Consider the following 13,192-nt stretch of genomic DNA (forward strand, 5'->3'; position numbering starts at 1 on the left):
GGTCAGCATCAAAAGATGGCCCATTACATACTGACCAATTTTCTTTTCCCTAAAATCAACTGCACCAATTCAGCAACCAACTTTGAGTAGTGTTTTATATGGCACATGCTGACCTACACACCGATAAACATGCCCGTATTCATAATCGGTGGGTTTCTCCGAAGTACAGGAACCCTTAGGTTAGGCTCTTTTATCACCCGAATCCTCAAAGATCACAATGTGGACATGGTTGCGGAAATCAGCACTCGAGGAACAGAGATTACAGCTGGTGCCCTATTCGTATTGGCACATGATCTACCTATTGTGCCGAAGAAAGGAAAAGGGGAAGCTGTCCAGAACGCTGAGGGGGCGGTGACTCGAAAGGGAAGAACTCAAAGAAAGAGAAAGGTTGTCCAGAGCACCTCTAAAGTTGTTGCTTCTGCCCCAAAGAAGCTTAAATTTATATGCGGAGGAACTAAGCCTCAGATACAACAAGGACAGGGTGGATCTAGGTCAGCTGAGAAAAGACCTAGGCAAGCTGAGCCTGAGACAGAAGAAAGAGAGGTTGATGACCAACCATTAAGGAAGAGGAATAAGCAGCTCAATTTTGAGTTAAGACCTATCGAAGCACTACCAACTGATGTCGTCGTTCCTCCTAACTCACACTATGTACAAAGTCACGACGTTGACGCTGAGCAACAGATAGATGATCAGGAAGAACAAGACCAACTGGGTGGTCAGTTTGTCGAGGAAGAATTGGAGGATCAGTTTGAGGAAGAAGAACTGGATGATGAGTCTCAAGAAGAAGAAGAAAGTGGTCAGGATGACACTGAAGAAACAGCTGATGATGAGCATTTTGAACCAATCAACACTGAGTTGGTTGACGAAGAAGAAACTGAGCACACAGCAAATGCTCCCACTGTTCAAAGGGAAGCTTCACCCACTGACTCCATTGAGTCCATTCCTTGTGACCCTACTCCTCCAAAGCTAAAGAGACTGAGGAAGAAGAAGGCTTTTCGAGCACCCGTCATTGACCTCATGGGTGACTCACCGCTAAGGGATGAGATCTCTGACCTTACAGATGTACATCTTCGGTACTTCTCAATCCCTCCTAAGTCTCAACCAGAGCAACAAGAAAATCAAGCCTCTGTTTCTCAGCCGAAGGAACATGCCGACTTAAATGCTTCCGCCAACCAAAGTAATGTCGAGCAAGTGCTCGAAGATTCAGCTCCTCAACACGTTGAGCAAGCCAAGGAATTACCTGCTCAGGTGCACACTGAACTTCCTCAGCTTCCACAATCCGGTCAGCTTCAGCCTGACACTGAGCAAGTAACACTTTCTGCCGATCCTCCACTTCCACAACTCAATGTGCAGAATCAAATCCAGTCAGTTTCTACTAACAATCCAAATTCCAGGCCAGCCGCTGATAATGCTGGGCCTTCTAATGACGAGCAGAACCAAACACTGCCTTCATTCGGTTCTACTCCTCCTCCGGCATCTGGGCCAACAAATGATGAATCCTTAAGCTATCTCAATGCCTCTGAGTCTGGTCGAAGAATCGTTGACTCGGCTCAAGCTCTTATCCAGGATCTTCATCAATCAAACACTAATGCCGCTGGGTCTACTAATGTTGAGACAACTCCACTTTCATCTGTCACTCAGCTTCTTACTGAGATCAAGGGTATGAAGGATCTTCTGAGTGTCATGACTACATTGCAATCTCAACAGCCCAGGCAGGACCCTTTAACAAAGCTGGTCGAACTCCAGCTGACCATGGTCAACCATATGAACTCACTACAAGGGCAGATTCATCAATTGTCAGCTGCGAACTCAGTATATGCCACTTCTGTTGGAAAAATAGGCTAACGTATAGCAGCGGAAATATAAAATTTTTAACCTATTTCCATAAACCACAAGATCTGTTAATCGTTATTTCATATAAAGAGGGATAAAAGAAATACCTTTCTGAAGTTCTATCTACCGTTACAAACGAAGTGCCCACAACTCTTACTTTGAGTTCCCGAGTACAGAACAAAACAAATATAAGATCAAGTTAGAATCAACCGTTGAATAGCAACCAAAATAGATTGCCTCTAATTAATCAACACAAGATCAAGGATAAAGAGAGAAAGATGAAAATCAATTGAACGGAAGGAAGCGGTGAAATCTCGTCCTCGGTTAAGGGGGGGTCGAATTCTCTCTCTTGGAATTCAACAGTCTTATGTGTGACCCATTAGGTTTTTATTGCTTCTAGCCGTATGCAACTTATTAAAATTAATTTTCAAAGAATTATATTTTAATCTTTGCATAACGGAATGATGTACAGAGTATGTGATTAGCAAGTCCGTAATCATTCCCCTAGAGCTATAAGAAGACGGGTTGATTCTGTCGTTGACCTTTCAGTATTAGTTACGGTATAATTCGATCCTTTATCAACTACGTCCTTGAACTGAATCTTATGACTATGGGTAATGTCAAGTCACATATAGCGAGACGTTCGTTTTACTTATTCTTGGCCGAGTCAACTCCAATTAGATAGGTTAAGAGAAATCTGTATTTCAATCTTAAGCTATCACCTTGCAAGGATTTAGAGTCAATACTTCCACAAGTGATCCATGGACATATCTCCCATTTATCGGGAGTGATAAATGCTCAATCCAATATATAACGATCCCGCAATCACTTCATGTGATACCCAACCTCTGATGTTCACACCCCAGAGTCATCTCTGTTAAGGATCGTGTTACAACAGGATCAAAGCATCACATTCCGTAATCCAGAATACCAATTAACATTCCTTTGAGTCTGAGGATTATTTATACCTATTAATACCAATGAGATGAACAGGTGACAAGGATGAATCTACCCATCCTGTTATCTCAAGTCGGGTCCCCAATCCTAATGAACTACTTTTCATCGGATCCATGTAACTGTCCAGATATCTATATATATGAAGCTTGTGAGATCAGCTTTCTGTCGGACAGAAGACATTGTTACATGCAAGTCTCAGCAGTGATATGTCAATCCTAAACATATTACTTGACTTGGGGTGGTTTTAAGTTTATTAGTTTATTATAAAGTTTTGTCTCACTTCATGCTTGTATGAACACTTTATAATCACTTTAAAACAAACTTACGGATTTCCTTTTATTAGACTTTATTTAGTGCTTAAAAGGGATTGCCTTCATATAGTTATAAAACATATATCTCATTAAAACAAATGATATAAAGAACACTTCATTTACATTAAGTTTGTATCCTAAATCAATTGTCTATAGGACACTAAACCCCAACATACTCCCACTTGGACTAAAGCCAATTGTTTCTATAACTTATCCCAGTAGAAGTTAGATGACGATCATGTACTTTCTGGGTTAAGGGCTTTGTCAACGGATCTGCAATGTTATCCTCTGTAGGTACTCTTTCTATTCTCACATCTCCTCTTGCCACAATTTCTCTTATAATGTGGTATCGCTTAAGGTAATGCTTCGACGCATTATGAGACCGTGGTTCCTTTGCTTGCGCAATGGCTCCATTGTTATCACAATACAGTGTAATGGGATTTACAATGTCTGGCACCACACCAAGTTCAGTAATGAACTTCCTAATCCAAACTGCTTCCTTTGCTGCTTCCGCAGCAGCGATATACTCTGACTCGGTCGTAGAGAAAGCTACGCTTCCTTGCTTGGAACTCTTCCAGCTGACCGCGCCCCCATTCAAGATAAACAGGTATCCTGATTGGGATTTAAAATCGTTCTCATCTGTGAGATGACTTGCGTCTGAAAATCCTTCTATTTTCAGATCTCCTTCTCCGTACACTAGAAACATGTCTTTAGTTCTTCTCAAGTACTTAAGAATGTTTTTTACGGCAATCCATTGCTCGTCTCCCGGATTTCCTTGGTAACGACTCATTATAGATAACGTGAACGCTACATCAGGTCTAGTGCATAGCATAGCATACATAATCGAACCGATTGCGCTGGCGTACGGGACTACAGCCATGCGCTTCTTATCATCATCGGTTTTAGGACATTGATGATTGTTTAACTTTACTCCATGTAGCATGGGTAAGTTACCTCGTTTCGATTCAAGCATGCTAAACCGCTTTAGCACCTTTTCGATGTATGTAGCCTGTGAAAGACCGAGCAGTGTTCTTGATCTATCTCTGTAGATCTTTATACCAAGTATATAAGCTGCTTCACCAAGGTCTTTCATTGAGAAGTTACCAGATAACCATACTTTTACCGACTATAGCAGAGCTATGTCATTTCCCATTAGTAATATATCGTCCACATATAATATTAGAAATGCTACAGAGCTCCCACTTGCTTTCTTGTAAATGCAAGCTTCTTCGCAATTTTGTTCGAAACCAAATTGTTTTATGGTTTCGTCAAAACGCTTGTTCCAGCTTCTAGATGCTTGCTTGAGTCCATAAATGGATCTCTGAAGTTTGCAAACCTTGTTTTCATCCTTTGATATGAAACCTTCAGGTTGCATCATATATACATCCTCAAGCAGGTTTCCGTTTAGGAAAGCTGTTTTCACATCCATTTTCCAAATCTCGTAATCGTAGTGAGTGGCAATAGCAAGCATTATTCTGATTGATTTGGACATAGCCACAGGAGAGAAAGTTTCGTCATAATCAATTCCTTGCTTCTGACGATATCCTTTCGCTACTAACCTAGCTTTGTAGGTGCTAACCTTTCCATCCATGTCTGTCTTCTTTTTGAAGATCCATCTGCACCCAATAGGTTTTATCCCTTCGGGTGGATCAACCAAAGTCCACACTTGGTTGGTGTACATGGAATCCATTTCAGAATCCATGGCCTCGAGCCACGCTTTAGAATCTGGACTAGTAAAAGCCTCTTCATAGTTTTCGGGTTCGTCGTCTAACACCGGAACCTCATCATCATCTCCCACTAGAAAACCATATCTAATAGGGAGTTCACGAACTCTTTATGATCTACGAAGGGGTGGCACTTGAGTCTCATCTAATGGGACTGCATCGGGTTCCTCAATCGCTTCTGTTGTTTCAGTTGGTGTTTCTTGTTCATGAACTTCATCAAGTTCAATCATGCTTCCCTTTTTTGTGTCTTCGAGAAACTCTTTCTCTAAGAAGGTTGCGTACTTCGATACTATCACTTTCTGATCATCTGGATGATAGAAGTAATATCCCATAGTTTCCTTAGGGTATCCAATGAAGAAACATTTATCAGATTTAGAATCTAGTTTGTCAGACGCAATGCGTTTGAAAAATGCTGAACAACCCCATACTCTCATGAATGAGAATACAGGTTTCCTACCAACGAACAATTCATATGGTGTGGAACTAGCGGATTTAATTGGTACTCGATTTAGGGTGAAGAGGGCGGTTTCCAAGGCATAGCCCCAGAATGTCTTTGGAAGTAATGCTATGCTCATCATGGATCGTACCATATCTAGTAGGGTACGGTTCCTCCTCTCGGATACACCATTGTGTTGTGGTGTATAGGGAGGTGTCCATTGTGAGCAAATCCCACATTCAGTTAGATAATTCAGAAAATCATCTGAAAGATATTCGCCACCTCGATCGGATCGAAGTGTCTTTATTTTCTTTTCTAGTTGATTTTCCACTTCATTCTTGAAGCATTTGAATTTCTCAAAAGCTTCGGATTTGTGCTTCATCAAGTAGATATAACCATATCGGGTATGGTCGTCTATGAAGCTAATGAAGTATCTGAATCCTCCTCTTGCTTGGACTGACATAGGACCGTATACATCTGAATGAATGAGTCCTAGAGTGTCTGATATACGTTCACCTTTATTGCTAAAGGGTGTCTTTGTCATTTTGTCTTTTAAACATGCTTCGCACGTTTCCAATGATTCAGGATCAATTGAATTTATAAGCCCATCTTGATGTAGCTTAAGCATGCGTCTTTTGTTTATATGGCCTAAACAACAATGCCACAAGTAAGTTGAATTATCTAGCTTATGTCTTTTGGTATCAATTGCGAAAACAGAAATTTTGTCATCTAACACATAAATCCTATTTTGTGATATTCCTGAAAAATAGAAAATCGAATCTCTATAAAAATCGCAACGTTTGTCTTTTATTGAAATATGAAAACCGTCGTCAACAAGATGGCTAATAGAAATAATGTTACGAGACATTTGCGGAACGTATAAACAGTTCCTTAATTCTATTACAAGCCCAGAGGGCAAATTTAAAACATAATCTCCAATTGCGAGGGCGGCAACTCTTGCTCCATTTTCTACTCGCAAGTTTATGCTTCCTTTCTTCAATTCCTTAGTCTGATTTAGTTCCTGCATATTTGTACAAATATGAGATCCGCATCCGGTATCAAGTACCCAAGATTCAGACTGTGAAATTGTATTTATTTCAATATAAAACATACCAGATGTTGAAGTCCCGGCTTCTCCCTTCTTGAGGGTAGCTAGGTACAGCAAACAATTTCTCCTCCAATGCCCTACTTCACCACAATAGTGGCACTTGCCTTTGGGCTTCTTAACTTCCTTTCCCATCGTTTCGGTGAGCATGGCCTCCTTGCCTTTCTTAGGATGGTTTGGATCGGGAGAGATCCCTTTCCTCTTCTTTGATCCTTCAATAGCAAGGCCTGATATCTCCTTGTTTTCTTTTGTATTGGGCTCGACTGTCTCGAGCATATTTGCAAGCTCTTCAAGAGAGGTTTGCAAGCCACTCGCTTGGTAATTCATGATGAACTGCGAGTAACTCTCGGGGAGGGACTGAAGAAGTAAGTTCTCACTTAGTTCACGGTCCATCGCATCTCCAATACTAGAAAACTTGGTGATAAGGCTAATCATCTTGACGCAATGCGCCACAACAGATGTGCCCACCTGCATCTTGCATCTGTATAACTGTTTTGTTATTTCGAAGCGTTCGCACCGAGTTTGATTTACAAATAACTCTTTTAGGTGCTTGACCATGGAATAGGCATCCATATCTGCATGTAGTTGCCTTTGTAATTTCGGTGTCATAGATGCAAGTATGATGTCTCCCGCTTGATCATCATCAGCCTTATGCTTCAAGTAAGCATAAAATTCTTGGTAGGGAGCATCATCCACTGGGTAAGGGGGTATCGGTGTATCAAATACATACCCTTTCTTCTCGAACTTCAAAACAATTTTGAGGTTACGGAACCATTCGGTGAAGTTTGAACCGTTCAATTTGTTATCGGTAATTATGTTTTGTAGATCGGTGTTAGTCATGATTTTAAGAGTGATTATATAAACCTGAGAGTGAGAAAGAGTAAACGTATGTTATTCATTTGCTTTAAAGTATATCAATCTAAAATTATAGGCCTTTTGTTTATTTTAGATTGCTCCCACTATTTTGCCAAATTAATAGCCCTCCATATTAATTCGAAGAATTTCACAAATCCTTTAGTGAGCTAGGATCCTAACTCCTGAGATTTCGCCTTGAGTTTACCCAACAAGCTAGTCTCATTCGTTAGGTAGATTCATGTAATCAATCACATCTTAAATGTGATTCCTAGGTTATTGGGTTACTAACCACATTAGTAACTAATATGCTATTCATATTAATCCCAACCGTATTGCCCATTAGTTTATGAAAACATGAGTTTACCCATCCAATTATCATAATCTAATTTAAGTATTACCCCATATTCATGAAAAGTGATTTTCGATAATCCAGGTGTTACCGTAAGACCCCGAGCTTGAGTTTACCCAACAACCCAAAGGCCCTCAGTACTGCCGGCTGAATTATAATATTAGGGAGGGACAACCGATTTTAATAACTTGCTTATTTACTTAACTTTTAATGAGGGATTTTATTTTAGGTCTCATAATCTAACTTAGTCTTGATTTGTTTTAGCATACATCAGACACATACATTGGCGTTATGGACATATCATCTAAATTATTCCGTCGAGCCAGAGACGGAATAAAAGGCCAAACCTAGGGAAATACTAACTATTACATATTTCTCTTTAGGTCCTCCGTCTTCTCCATGGCGCCTTGAAATTACAAATTAATTTCTATACTACTAAAGAAAACTTCAATTAAATTGAAGGGAATTAGATGAGAGGGGAAATTACAATAGATAGTAGAAAGGCAGGACTCGCAGGCCCTATTTCAAAAAATACCAAAAGACTAAAGAGGGTCCAAATATGTCCATAACTCCAAACATGCATAGACTCAATTAAATAAATTTAATTGGTTGATTACATAACTATTTTATGTAATATTTGGGTTAATCACATTAACGCATCATTTAACTTTCATCCAATTTTACTTCTAACAGTTTCGTGTCTTTTATGTTATCTTAACTACACAAAACTTTAATTATGCACGTCCCAATTATTTTGATTTTAATTCATTTAAAACTTTGATTTACAAATAGGTAAAACAAACTTTTAAATAAATTTTCATTCGATAATCAAAACAGAAAACTATTAATTTCTGAAACATATATATATATATATATATATTTTAAAAAAATAGTTTTAAACAATTTAAAACTAGGTAGGAATCGGGCCGGTCCCGAGGTCGGGCTGCTACCGTTTGGCAGCAGCCCTAGGCGTCAGACATGCCGCTGCCTTGCGGTAGCGGCAGCCAGACGCCGCGCGGCAGCAACCGCGAAACAGTAGTCGGGTCGCGCCGTATGGCGCGACCCGAACTGCTGTTTATTTTATATATATATATATATCAGTTTTAAAACGGTTTTAAAACGATTTTCAGAAAATAGGAAAAACTATCATAGAATTTCCGTTTTATCTTTTAGAATAAATAAAACTGATTTTATTCATCTAGCCATAAAACTAATAGATTTTTGTTATAATGATTATCAACCAAAATTATTAGGAACATGTGCACAATTTATTTTAATTAACAATTAATTAAAACTTATTTATCTTTTAGAACTAATTAATCAAAACAGTTTTGTTAATTAACCTAACTATAAATATTTATTCAATCTGATTGAAAAACTTCTAAATTTTCATATATGAAATAACGGATTTAACGATGGCTCTGATACCAATGTTGGAAAAATAGGCTAACGTATAGCAGCGGAAATATAAAAATTCTAACCTATTTCCATAAACCACAAGATCCGTTAATCGTTATTTCATATAAAGAGGGATAAAAGAAATACCTTTCTGAAGTTCTATCTACCGTTACAAACGAAGTGCCCACAACTCTTACTTCGAGTTCCCGAGCACAGAACAAAACAAATATAAGATCAAGTTAGAATCAACCGTTGAATAGCAACCAAAATAGATTGCCTCTAATTAATCAACACAAGATCAAGGATAAAGAGAGAAAGATGAAAATCAATTGAACGGAAGGAAGCGGTGAAATCTCGTCCTCGGTTAAGGGGGGGTCGAATTCTCTCTCTTGGAATTCAACAGTCTTATGTGTGACCCATTAGGTTCTTATTGCTTCTAGCCGTATGCAACTTATTAAAATTAATTTTCAAAGAATTATATTTTAATCTTTGTATAACGGAATGATGTACAGAGTATGTGATTAGCAAGTCCGTAATCATTCCCCTAGAGCTATAAGAAGACAGGTTGATTCTGTCGTTGACCTTTCAGTATTAGTTACGGTATAATTCGATCCTTTATCAACTACGTCCTTGAACTGAATCTTATGACTATGGGTAATGTCAAGTCACATATAGCGAGACGTTCATTTTACTTGTTCTTGGCCGAGTCAACTCCAATTAGATAGGTTAAGAGAAATCTGTATTTCAATCTTAAGCTATCACCTTGCAAGGATTTAGAGTCAAGACTTCCACAAGCGATCCATGGACATATCTCCCATTTATCGGGAGTGATAAATGCTCAATCCAATATATAACGATCCCACAATCACTTCCTGTGATACCCAACCTCTGCTGTTCACACCCCAGAGTCATCTCTGTTAAGGATCGTGTTACAACAGGATCAAAGCGTCACATTCCGTAATCCAGAATACCAATTAACATTCCTTTGAGTCTGAGGATTATTTATACCTATTAATACCAATGAGATGAACAGGTGACAAGGATGAATCTACCCATCCTGTTATCTCAAGTCGGGTCCCCAATCCTAATGAACTACTTTTCATCGGATCCATGTAACTGTCCAGATATCTATATATATGAAGCTTGTGAGATCAGCTTTCTGTCGGACAGAAGACATTGTTACATGCAAGTCTCAGCAGTGATATGTCAATCCTAAACATATTACTTGACTTGGGGTGGTTTTAAGTTTATTAGTTTATTATAAAGTTTTGTCTCACTTCATGCTTGTATGAACACTTTATAATCACTTTAAAATAAACTTACGGATTTCCTTTTATTAGACTTTATTTAGTGCTTAAAAGGGATTGCCTTCATATAGTTATAAAACATATATCTCATTAAAACAAATGATATAAAGAACACTTCATTTACATTAAGTTTGTATCCTAGATCAATTGTCTATAGGACACTAAACCCCAACAACTTTTGCCGAAGTCCATCATCTCTTCAGCCAGCTTCATTCTGAGTAGGAGAAAACAAATCACCAACTTTCCACCTCCTCCCAATGCTCCATTGAGCAAATTAGCGAGGCTATGCGTCTATTGAACTTAAACAGGCAAGAGATGGCCACTGACGAGCTTAAAACCAACGAGATCCTGAAGTATTCTCGAGTGACTTTCAACCATGTGCGCCAAATCAACGGTCAGCGTGAGTTTTTTGATTCATCTTTGCTTAAGATGTTTCATCAAGCTTTTGCAATGCTCACCGAAACCATACACTGGGTTGGCAAGTCTCAAGCCGTTGTTTTGAGTATGCTGAGTGCTGCATCTATCAGTATTCCTCGAGCTATTGTGGATGACGGTGTCCCAATCTTTGACGGAATGAATGAAAGCACAAGAAGGCTAAAGGCATTTTCTAAACGCCTAACTCAAGCTGCCATTGAAGAAACCTTCATTGCCAAAACCGATGCTGGCAAAACGGGGGAGAAAGAACAAGCCCCAAGAACTCAGCGAACTGAAGAAGCTTCAGTTAGTCAGCAGACAGTCAAGAGTAAAGGCAAAGCTACTACAGAACATGCTGTTCAAATTAATTACAAGAAGAAATAGCTTCACTTGCACTAACTAGAATAGCTAGTTTTTTTAACCATCATATATGTATTCTGTTTGTGAACTTTGTTGTGCTGACTTTAAAATTTGAACAAAGCATATGCATCTCTTTCATACTGTCTACTCTTACGCGATGCCTACTTAAGTGATTGTTATAACTTGTTAAAACGCATCTTCATTAAATCAACTGTGCTACACTGTCTATATTGGATATGATATGTCTGATGTGTTGATCAAATATGTTGACCACTTCTTATATGTCCACTTAAGAAAAACTCATTGAACAAAACTTACTCAGCGCTCTCTGATATTTAAACCTTCCGCGTAAAACTGAGTTAAATAGAATATGTTCCATAAGCTGACCTATTTCTGAAAACTGACCTTAGACTTACTCGATTAAACCTTAAAATGTTTAGAGTAAAACTAAGTCAGCAGCTCAACCATTACGGGGGAGTTATTTGATAAAATTAGGTCAACTATCATGGGGGAGCTCAACACTGAGTTCTTCAACTGAATATTTTTGCCAACATCAAAATGAGGGAGTTTGTTGAAACACCTTTCCACATGATTTTGATTTGACAAAATTATTTAAGTAATGATAAAAATATTCTAACACATTAAATTTAAATGCTTTGATTTATTACACTAATGTGTTTGTTCAATGTTGAGTTTAATTGTTTATAAGACATTAAGATTAAAGCCCAAAGGCCTTTAAAGTGGAAGTCAAGCCCAAGTCAACACATCAAGACCATTCGGCCCAAGAGTTCGAAACGAAGCCGTATCAAGCAAAACGACGACTCAGCAAAAGAAGGATCGAGAAGCCTTCGAAGCAAAAGCTCCAAGTGGAAGCTGCTGAGTTGGACGACAATGCAGTCTGGACAGCGGCAGACAATGTTCAACTTCTAGACAAAGTATTTCTACTTTGGGAAAAGTTCAGAAGGTGCAGGAAGCTGTCTCGTGGACTTTTCCTTAAATGTCGAAACATTCTGCCGAAGACTGACGAAGACAGAAGATGCAAGAATCCTATTGGCCAACGACGCTGAGCACGCCCAGAGTGATAACGACAGGAAGCCGTTTCCCTCCAACGGTTATTTTGAAAATCGAAATGACCAAGTGCCTCAAGTGTCACTATATAAAGGCCATCCATTTGCTTCAATCGATGTAGATCTTCAACTAGTCGAAACGCTGACCAAATTCATACCTGAAGTTTCTGTGAGAAAAGCAAAGCAAATACCTTACACCAATTCTTAATCTTTGTGTAAAAGTCTAGAGTGATTTCCAATCATCTTAAGTGTCTTAGCAATCGTTGTTTAGGACAAACACTTTATCATTTCTAGAAGAATAGAAAGGAGAGGCTGAGTACTCGGTTATAGTACTCAGCGTAGATATAGGAGTGAGTAGAGGTATAGAGGAAGGTACTCTTGTTATACTCAGCTTCTATCTGTAAAAGGTTTCGTGCTCTACCTTTAAAGAGCTCAGTAGAGAATTCAAAAAGCTCGGAACGAGTTCCGGGGACTGGACGTAGGCGGAGAGGCCGAACCAGAATAAGTCTGCTGAGTAATATCTTTCTAACCCTTAAACTCCTTTAATATATATTGCTTGCTATAAAACTGACTAAGTAAAGAACTCACGCTGAGTTAAGTCTACTAAGAAGCTGAGTTCAGGAATAGACTCTAAGTGCTATTTCCTGACTCAAGTAAAGAAACAGACTTAGTCACAAGTTGACTAAGCTTGTGTCTTGAATCTACTTAGTGACGTTGTGTAAACCTTTTCATAAGAAAAGAAGTCAGCCTTAACGGACAAAATTTTAAATAGTTCCTATCCCCCCCCCTTGGAACTAACTTGTCACATTATAAGGGACCAACAATATAGTTGAGTGTTGTTTGTAAAAGAATGTACTTTACAGAAGCTCTGTCTATTGTAAGGGCTTGTGCATTACCGTTAAAGAGTTAATTAGTGGATTAACACTTGAAAGAAGGTATTCTGAGAACTGGACGTACGCAGGAGGTCGAACTAGTATAAATCGCTTGTGTAACTTTTTCTCTAAACTCTGCCCTTATTTACTTTTGATATTGATTTCTCTAAAATACTAAGTTCCATATATAAGCTCTAAACTGTG

Source organism: Euphorbia lathyris, chromosome 2 (assembly GCF_963576675.1).
Source record: "Euphorbia lathyris chromosome 2, ddEupLath1.1, whole genome shotgun sequence".
NCBI classification, from domain to species: Eukaryota; Viridiplantae; Streptophyta; class Magnoliopsida; order Malpighiales; family Euphorbiaceae; genus Euphorbia; species Euphorbia lathyris.